This window comes from Chionomys nivalis, chromosome 2 (genome assembly GCF_950005125.1).
Source record: "Chionomys nivalis chromosome 2, mChiNiv1.1, whole genome shotgun sequence".
NCBI classification, from domain to species: Eukaryota; Metazoa; Chordata; class Mammalia; order Rodentia; family Cricetidae; genus Chionomys; species Chionomys nivalis.
In genome coordinates, this window is record NC_080087.1 from 51,615,841 (window position 1) to 51,626,667 (window position 10,827).

Sequence of the window (10,827 nt, forward strand, 5' to 3'; positions counted from 1 at the left end):
TAAGATGAAGAAAACGTTTGCAACCGAGGGAGGGGAGGCAATATATGAACAGTAAGTACTCCAGTCTTCTGATGGAAGACAAGGTTTGTTTAAAGGTTTCAGAGAAGTCTTAACACTAATGCTATGTGTACAGCTGTGAGCTATTCTGGAAATTAGAATATTTTTTCCCAGAAAATAGGGTCATGTTTTGCTCAAATATGGATCAATTAAGGATTCAGGACGGTGATTTAGTTGAAGGTTCATGAAACTGTAAGCATAATGAGTTGTCAATGAATACTCTAGCAAATATTTGTGGCACCAGAACAACATGTAGTGTACTGGAATCTCTTCTAGAAAATACTGATAACTTTCTGCAGAGTACAGCTAACCCAATACCAGGATGCACATATACACCCATAATAATGAGGTTAAAACTACATTTATTCTTCCTTGTCTTTTTCCATAACTATGTCTCAGTGTAGGTGATTATAGATTGCTAATTTGGTACAATTTACTATTTATTTCTCCCAAGATAGTTGGAGTATAGGGTCATGAAAGTCTCCTATTAGCTATTGAATCTGTTTACTATTCCTATATGTGTTAAAAAATGAGGCACTGGAACTTTCAATTTCCAGTCTATCAGTTTTTGTTTTTACATTTTGAAGCTCTTTTGTTATGTGTGCATATAGTCGTAATTATTATTTCTGATGGTTTATTCTTTTATTTTAATAATGTGCCATTTTTTGTATTTTCTGATAATTTCTTAAAAGCTATGATGATATTAATGAAGTCTCAACAGGTGTTTTATGAAGATAGTTAAGGTAAGATATTTCTTTTACATGTATCTAGTTCTATCTTCTAATCTAAAATTTGTAGTTTAAATATAGCAAGCATATAATAAAATTATATTTGATGAAATTTCTTAGTTCTTAACTTCATAATGGGGTGTTATATGCCATTAGTTTATTTGCTAATAAATTAAGATATGCATTCTTTTACTATTTTCATTTATGTTTTTCATTTTTTTCTTTGATCCTCCATCAGTTTAACATATAAGTTGGATTTTTCTACTAAATCATTTTAACTATTTAGCTTACTATATTTTTATCATGTCACCTTGACATTATAATTGACCATTTACCTTAATACTTTTTGGGTTAATATTAGCTTAATTTGAAAATCAAACTAAAACTTTGTTTAGTACAACACATTTTCCTAATTTACGTGATATTATTGTCTTAAAATTGTGATTTTGTGCACTATGAGGTAAACAATACAATTTTATAATCATTATTTCATGAAGTTTCCTTTAAAAATAAGATAATGAAAACAGACGCATATTACTTTTGTATTTACGTATGGAATTGCACTCATTGGTGCCCTTTGTCTCCCGGGTTTCTTGCTAGTAACGATCCTTTTTCTTCAGAGTGAAGGGTTCCCTTTAGTTGGTCCTTTAAAGCTGCTGCTAACAACACACTATCAAACTTCTTCAACAGAGGATGTATTTTGAATTTTAGTCTTTTTTGAAGCACTTTTGCTGTACACAAAATTTTTGGCTGATGATATTTTCCATTTAGCAATTTGAATTTCGGCCTCTAAGCTCTGTTGAGAACTGCTTAATGCCAAAAAGTTGTATTTGATGTTTCACTTTTTCCTTGCGGCTTTTAAGATTCTGCCTTTGTCATCAACATTCGCATCCTGGTATAGATCTCTTCAGTCATATCCTACGTAGATTTCTTGGGTATGCAGAGGAGAACTCCACTTACATTTTGAGAGTCCAGCCATTATTTCTTCAAATAACCTTTCTGCTTGTTCACTTTCTGTTAGTGACTCCAGAACTTTCATTTAATACTTGCTATGCTCCATTAGTTATTTTCCAGTGCTTTCCGCCTGTTTGCTTCTGAGTTCATTATCTCTGTTTATCATATTTACAATTCCTGTCACTTTGCTTTCTACAACGTCAAATCTACTATTATTCCTCTAAGAAAAATTTCATCCCCATTAATTTTCTTTAAAAGTCTAAAAATTGTCATTAAAAATAGCATACTGTTATTGTTCAACTTTGTTTTATAGAGAGTCACTCAATGCGCATTGCTGTCTGAAATCCTACAGCAAGTAGCCCTTAAGTTACCCGCCAGCTTGGTAATGGCCTCTTATACTATAAACGCCAATGTAAAGCGCATGTTCCCTCTCTTTTCCGGCTGCTGGATTCACTTCCTGTTCCCCGTTCGAGCAGAGGACTGTGATCTGTGAGTCTACTCCTAAATAGAAGTGGGATTGACTTCTTTTTAGTGTCCATTTTCATAGCATTCTGTTACTTTTCTGTAAGAGTTTAGGCGTTTTTTCCTCTGGTTCTTGGCACGTTCTTTTAAGTTGATCCAAAATCTCCCAAATCAAATGTCTGTACCTCCAAAGGGGAAGGCTTTTGCCAGTTGATATTTAATAAAATGTTAACACAAGTCCTCTGCTTAGAGTTTGTATTTGGTAGTATTACATCATTATTACAATTATTGGCAGTATGCTTTTTCAATGATTTCTCTCAGCATAATTCTGTGAAATCTGTGTTTTTCAATTTGTGACTGCTAAAATATTTTTGTTGTGGTGTGTAATTTGACAAACATTTACCAAAATAATGTATAGTATTAAACTATCCAGGCTTGCTGAAGGTCAGTGCAGGCTGTCTTATGCTTTCAGCACTCAGGTATGCGGTTTGTAATTCTTTCTCAGTTGTCCTGAGTGCACATCGCCTCAAGGCCAGCTATCTACAGATGAGCTATAAAGGTGGTCCCAAGTCTCTGCTGGACATTCATATAGACCTTCATGTTTACACCACTTCCATAATCTCTACAAACATCCTAGAAGTCAGTTTTGTCCATGGAGTTCTGTTTACTTTCCTATTAGTCTCCACAGGTAATAGGATGATGGATAGGTGTGACGTTAAACAACTACTACTGATTTTTGACAGACACCTTGATACAGAACCATTTGCATATAACAAGTAGTAAATTGAGTCAAATGAAAATAAATTAAGACAAAGCTTTTCAACAAAGAACCAGGTCAAGTATTGACAGATATGTGAAATTGGTGCCTTGAAGGAGAATCAAGCCTACTGTATGTTCTCAACTACCTGCCATCGCACTGGTTTGCAAAGGAACTTATCATGAGACCATTGGTTTCCAAGGTTTTGAAGCAAAGATTAAGAAAAAAATGGGAGCATAATAAATTAAAACATAGTCTCTGCTGATTGTCCGCTACTGTTCACTGATTACACTAAACTAAAAGCCTGTAATTAGTGGTGGAGTTGGACAAAAGTTGGCTTTTATAGTTTTAATCTTTTCATTTCACATTTATGTGAGAGTAGAATTATTTTTTAATGCTTTACTAGTATACCTCAAAAGAGATTACTCAATTTCCAAATATTAAGTAAAAGCATCCTGCAAAAAAAGGAAAATGGGTTGAAATGTTTATGTGTTAGTTGGAACTGTCAATACCTCTAGGCTGTATATAAACAGGAACAAAGATTTATGATAAGTATCTCAGAATATGGATAGATTTGCTGTAACTATTTAAAATTTTTGATATTTTATTTTTATTCTTCCATCTTTTAAAAATTGGCAGATGAAATTGATTGCATCTGCTGTGCACCATATGAAGTGGAAAGATGATCAACACTATGGAATGATTAAACCCGGTTAACATGCTAATTTTTATATGGCATCCTTTTGTGGTAAGAATAACTAACACCACATCCATTCTATCTATATGCTTGAAAGGGAATATATTTTTATGAACAATACCATTTACAATGGGTTTTTATATACATTTTGTGTTACTTAGAGTTTCACTCAAGAATTGGCATTGGTGAAAATTTTCATGCAAATGAATTCTGCTTCTCCAAGACCAAACAAACTCCTCGACTATATTTGGAGAGAGCAGTAGTTTACTAATTCATATTCTTTTTGTACTTTTGTGACAATAATAGACCCTACAGATATTATCGCACATGAACAGTGGGAAGTAATGGCAATAATTTTATCAAGTGCAATAAGTAAAGTAATTTTCTCTAAAAGAAGCACTGTCATTTTCTCAAGTTTCTTCTACAGTTTATAACAATTTTTATTCTCTGAACATTGAGGGCACACCATACTATGCAATAATTTTAAACGTTATTTTATTCTTGATATTGTAACCAGCTCTGATTTAGCAGGAAGTAGCACATTTTGAATATAATAAAGCTTTAGAAAATATAAATGTGTTACTGGGAAAGGTTTAAATTTATATTTGGCATATATGGGGTTACCGACATTAGTTTAACTAAAAATAGCAGAGGTAGCATAGCCTGTAATAAGAGGACAAGAAGCAGCATTTGATATAGATATAGATCTCACAGACAAGAGTTGACAGGAGATAACACAACAATATTTGAGCAAAGCATGCGTATGTTCAGCATACTCCTACACATTATTTCACTTCCTCTTATCTAGCTGCATATTTACCATGTGTGTTTGTTTTTGTTGTGTGTCGAATAAACCTGTTAATGGCAGAAGTGACTACACACAAGGAAATTCAGAAGATACACTGTGTCCCTTCATTAGCATGTCCATCTGCGAGGGTTTGAATGTGACATGACCCACCACAGTCTGTGTTTTAGCACTTCATCTATAGCTGGTGGTGTTATTATGGTAGGTTGTAGGACTTTTGAGTTGTAGGGTTTCCTTGGAGGGCATGAGTCATTGGGCTCAGACCTTGAGGCTAATATCCTCTCTCTTTTTTATCTTCCTTGACTTTATGGTTCACTCGAATGTGTGCAAGCCCTCTTCTTGAGCTTTTCATGCATAATGGACTATATTTCTTGAATTAATGAGGCAACATGGCCCCTCCTCTCTTAAAGAACTACTTTTCAGGTATTTACTCAGAGAGATGAGAAAAAAAATCAACCAACCGAGTAATTGGACTTCTACTACCTTGCCAGTCAGTTCCCAAATAACTATATGATGACTTTTTATTAATTATGAAAGCTTAACCAATATCTGCTCTTATTCTTCCCAGTGTCATCTGTGCCTGGAAATTCTGTCTAGCTATTGGTCTTTCAGTTTTTTATTAAACCAATCACAGTGACATATCTTCACATAATGTACATGAATATTCCAAAACAATGCTGCTGCTTTAGAACAGACTTATAACTTTAGGGCAAGGGACATATGAGGTCAACTGGACTGCCATACATTTAAACAAGCTAACTAAAGGGGTAAACTTTACCCATAAAAGAAGATCTACAGAAGCCAGAAGGGCAAATTATTACAATTAGAAACTTTCCCAGAGCTGTGGACTGCTGTGGAACAATCTTTAAGTACACTGTGAAGATGTGTTGTTTTAATTGGTATAATATACAGCTAAATAGCCCATAGTTAAGCAGGAAGAAGTTAAGCTGGAAAGGCAGACTGAGAGAGTGCATGGAAGAAGAAGTTTGGAATCACCAACAAGAGGCAGAGAAACAGGACATGTAGAAAATGAGGATTCAAGACATGACCCACTCTAAGCTATCGGTCAAACATCTATAATAATAAGTTTCTGTGTATGGTTACTTGGGTGGTATAGGAGCTTTATATGGGTTGCTTTCTTTGGTTGAATAAAAAAACTTCCTTGGCTTTTTGATAGGGCAGCACTTAGGTAGGTGGAAAGATAGAACTGAATTCTGGGAGGAAGAGAGTAAGTGAGACGGGGAGAGAGCCACGATGGAGTTGCCAGGTCAGACATGCTGAATCTTTCCTGGTAAGCCACGACCTCATGGTGACATACAGATTATTAGAAACGGGTTAAATCAAGATGTGAGTCTTAGTCAATATGAGGCTAGAACTAATGAACCAGGCAGTGTTTAAATGAATACAGTTTCTGTGTGATTATTTCGGGTACAAGCTAGCCAGGTGGCCGGGATAACAAGCAGTCCATACCTCTTCCTACATTCGGGAGGTAGCTGTCAGGACAGCAACTTATGCCTACAGTGGAATTTGGTGGATTATGTCGTTTCTTTTCTTTTAAAGTAATGATGTCTATGTGCTGAGTCTTATGCTCTATGTGGACTTCCACCACATTCAGTTATGCTAAGGACTGGGAACCTTTTACAAAATGAGTAAGACTAAAAAAAATCTCACCATGTTGTATTTGTAAACATGTAGATGTGTGTGTGAGAGAGACACAAATAGAATTAAAGATGAGAAGGCCACAACCTTGAGAAAGAGTAAGAGGGACACAGAGACACAGATGGGAGTTTAAATGCAAATACACTGTCGCCCCCCCAAAATAACAAATAACAAGATGACCATATACCCACCCTTGTTAAATGTTTTAGTGAAGATTCTGAACAAAGCAATTTATTCTTTGTAGCTGACAATCCAGAGAGCTATGAGAAAGTCACTTGTTCTGCCATAGTCTAGATGGCATGAATGAGTAGAGGACTTGTTGCAAACCTGAAAATGTGCTGCCTAAGAAAACAGGCATCGATTAAACAAGCCTGAAAGAAGTTGCTAACCTGTTTTCTCTATAATATGCCCACTTTAGCACCATACTGAAATACAAGAGATAGGTGAAGTGCAGGTCTCCCAAACACTGTGATTATTTTGTCTGTCCCTTTACGTTAAGGTAAAAATACAGAGCAGGAAACTTTCTCACAGAATAATTTAAGGAAATTTGATTTTGTGTTATTCATCCATCCTGTCACAGAGGTTAATATGTTCAACTGTGTATAAGTTCCATAGGAATTTAATGAAAATTTCAAGTTTTAAAGCTCAAAGTAGTCATAAAGACTTCCCATAGATAATTTTACCCTTAAACAATATTTAGAGAAAAAAATAATGCTTACATTTATATGAATAAGATATAATCCTTTTAATACTTTTTATAAACATTTATTTGAAGATTTAAGTATTTAATTCTATGCTTTTTAGTTTCTACATTATTTTAGGTATATTTGATTATGTTAGTAATTCAATCATGTCTAGCTGATATTTTTAAGTTGCCTTTTATTATTGGTTATTTGGAGAAATCTATAGAATATTCCTTACACACTATCATTATCATTCCTACAATCTCTCTTATACTGTTGTTCCTTTTTTTTTTTTTTTTTGGTTTGTCAAGAGAAGATTTCTCTGTGCAACAGCCCTAGTTGTCCTAAAACACATTCTGTAGACCAGTTTGGCCTCAATCTCACAGAGATCAACCTCATGAGTTCTGGGATTAAAGTCATGTGCCACCACTGCCCTGCTTCTTCCTAGTCTTTGACCACATTTTCACATTGTATTCATCTAAGAGCTGAATATATGATTATTTTAGTGAGACATACAGTTGTTTCTGTGCTGCCTAGAAATGATTACTATGGAATACTGTATGTATGGGAAGAAAATAGAGAAATTATTTTATAGACTCAATAATCATTTAAATAACATCATAATTAAACATTTGTGTATTTTATCATTATATCACACATAGCCTAACAAAAAAGATTTGAGCTACTGATACATTCATGTTGTGACAGTGACCTTTGTAAAACTATGTGGCTTGAAAACTGCAAATATTTCAGTATGCTCATTATCTAAGGAATGCAGAAAAACTTAAAAACTACAAAGCTTCTTGTTTAGATTTTGTAGCTTTCTAAACCTAGAACCATGCTATTTTCTCTCTAGTTCCTTGGTATTTGAAATGAAAGTGGTAATTGCATGGTACTTGGTGTCAAAGGCAGCCAGATGTACCTGCCAGTCAGCCTTTCTGGTCCTTATTAAACTTCAAGCAGAGAGAATTACCTGAATTCTATTCTCTGATTGCTCTTGGGATATTTTGTGCCCAAGCATTAGGATTGTAGGTAAAATTGCAGGTGCAGGCATTCTCTGGTGTTTTGTTCCCCTTGGTAGCCCTGTGATTATAGCTGCCTTGAGGCTTTACTCAATCTTATTAGAATGGGGTAAATTATACTATCGAATAGCCTAGCAATAAACTCATGGGCTTAGCACAGTAGCACTATATCCTTTGACCCACCCTGAGTTTCAAATGGATTTCCAGCAGAAGTTTCCTCTTTTCAAAACATCATTTTACTTTGCCAGACTTCTAAACCTTTTTCAATTCTTAGCTTATCCACTAAATTTAGAATTTTGTTCCACATATTAATTCTTAAATTACTACTGTATCCTACTTTGATAATATTCAAATATGGTGCCTGAGTGATTGTTAGAAATCTCTTCTGGTTTCAGAATTTCCTCGGTTTTTGTGTTGAATCTCTAGGTTTGGGGTGAGTCTTTTCATTCCACCTCCATTGTATAATTTTCAGGTAGTGGATTAAAGGATTACCTGACTGCTATGTTTCCTCCTCAGATTGGTGCAAAGATTTTTCTTCAAATATATTGGCATTTTGATTGGGATTTTGTTAATGTGAAAATCTAGAGCAAATGAAAAGCCACATTAAACGGAATAAGCAAAGGTCATGTCATAAAACGATTAATGGTGATTTGTTAGATTATTCCATAAAAATAATTAATAGAAAAAAATTTAAAAATATTTTTGATATAAAATGATAAACCCAAAAGAGAAATAAATGCAACATTCCAGAAAATTAAAATGTTCAATGGCACTTTTAACATCGTTCTGAAGAAATATTGACAAATTTTTATATCAAAAATAATGTCTAGCTTTGTAGCCTATTTTTGGGTACAGCTAATAGTGAGAAAGTATGTTCCAGAACATATTCAAAGGTTTTCGTAAGTAAATTAAGATATTATTTAATTTTATAATATTAGGTAAAAAAAATCAAAAGAATAGTTCTAAAGTATATATTTTCGGCTACATATTTATGTAGTTTATCTATATGCATTAAACTTCATATTTGCTTTCCTTTACTTGGGAGTAGCATCTACTCCCTGGTTATTTGTATTGTACTTGTCTTTTAATTTTGTATTGAAAAAGTTAATAAAACTGTGTATGCCAATGTTGTTCTTTCTTCCTCCTAGATCTACTTGATTCTCAGTTTCTTGGTTACTACAGTTTCTACCCAATCATTTATTCCCTTGTTCATCAGCATTAAACAAAGATGGGTTTGATAGCTATAGCATAGATAGTAAATAATAACATAAATATGGAAATCATCAAGTTGTATTACTATTAAGATAATCTGAGTGGGGAAAGTGAGACAAATAATAAGAAAATAAAAATATCAATGATATATATTAAAACAAAGGAAAATATGTGTCTTCTGGAATAAATACACTGAGCTGATCCAGGAGTACTTGCAGTATTTAAACTAGATGGACAGCAATAGGAGAAACTAGCCTGCAGTAGAAGATATTTCACAAGCAATGAGTTAGGGCAACACACTTCCTGTTGAATACTTCTCACTCCATTCTTTTGTATTTCATGCATGGCCCCTAAAACTTACTTGAACTTAGAAAGGATATAAAAATGAAACTCTGAAAAAACAATACAAGTGTACTAGACAAAAGGAAATTATTAATATTGAAGAAAGAGGATTCATAGAATAACAATAGAAAAAAATAGATAACTCTCCACAATTTCAGTTCCTTAGTTTTTAGATTAATACATACATGATTGACTAATATATGATAGATTTATAAGCATGTAGAAATACACTCATAGAAAAATACCATCACTCTGTTGGTATGGGCAATCTATGGCACATTTTCACTAAAGGATTAGATATTTGGTGAGATCACAGGATAAAATTAGCTGGCATATCAAGATTTCTTAGCAATATTTCTTCATTTGTTTTGCAGTGGCTCCTGCTTTTGGTTTGGAGACTATCTATAATTAAGACACCTTAACTACAGACATTTCTAAAGCCCTGCTTATTTATTTCTTCATAGAGCATACTTTTCTGTACTGAATCAGTAATGCAAATGTGTGTTATGCCACCCTCTAGCACACTAACATTTATTTTTATTTTTTGAAAAATGGAGGAGAAACAAAGATAATGAAAGCCAAAAAGTAAGTGGTATTCATTTCTTTATTCCAGAAAATAAATTTTGGTTGTTCTTTTTCTGGTCAAGATACACTTGGGAAGGATATCAGTGTGGGAGAAGCAGTGTTTTATGACGTGAAATAGAAATGGCAAGACTAGAAAACATATATAAAGCACATATATGCTAGCTTTATACTATATTTTAGTCATTACGTGTGTAATGGATTTTCTTTTTCTTTTTCTTTTTTTTTTTATTAAAAAAGCCGCACATTTATTTCTTTCTGACTCTGCGCTTGTGCCTTCAACAGTTTCACAACAATTTTCTGCTCCTCAATAAAAAAAGCCCGCTTGATTCTGTCACGGACACACTTGGCACACACATGGAGCCACCATAGACCCTGCTGACATGTTTCTTTGTCTTAGACAATCTCATGAGGACTTTTGGCCTCACTGCACGAACCCCTCGGAGTCGGCCCGGGCACACACCGCATGCTGATTTAGGTGCTTTTCCAACCTTCTTGGTGTAAAGGTAAACAATCCTGTTGCCAGGAGTTCGAGACAGCCTAGTTTTGTTGGAGGCTGTGTTGTAGGAGAGCCTACGACGGTATGTCAAACGCTGTACCATTCTGAGTGCCTCTAAGCACCGTCCACGGAAGAGTGTAATAGAATTTTCTAACACACACAGTAGATTATCCCAAACTGTGTGTGATTCACTTTACGCAGACAATTCATTTATAGGAATTAAGGTCTATAGTCCAAATATCTTCAAGATATACCTGTGGTTAATTGGTGGAGGAAAATTGGCTTTCTGTGTTTGGAGATAATTTCAACAATGTTATAGTTTTACTGCTCATGGTGTTACATCCAATTTCCACTACTGTGTACTCATT

At 34.2% G+C, this 10,827-nt stretch overlaps 1 pseudogene; it reads right to left on the reverse strand.

Annotated features, from left to right (window-relative positions):
* The window catches only part of LOC130867668 (60S ribosomal protein L34-like), a 42,477-nt pseudogene extending 31,915 nt beyond the window's left edge, over nt 1-10,562 (reverse strand).
* Between the last annotated feature and the right edge of the window lie 265 nt (nt 10,563-10,827).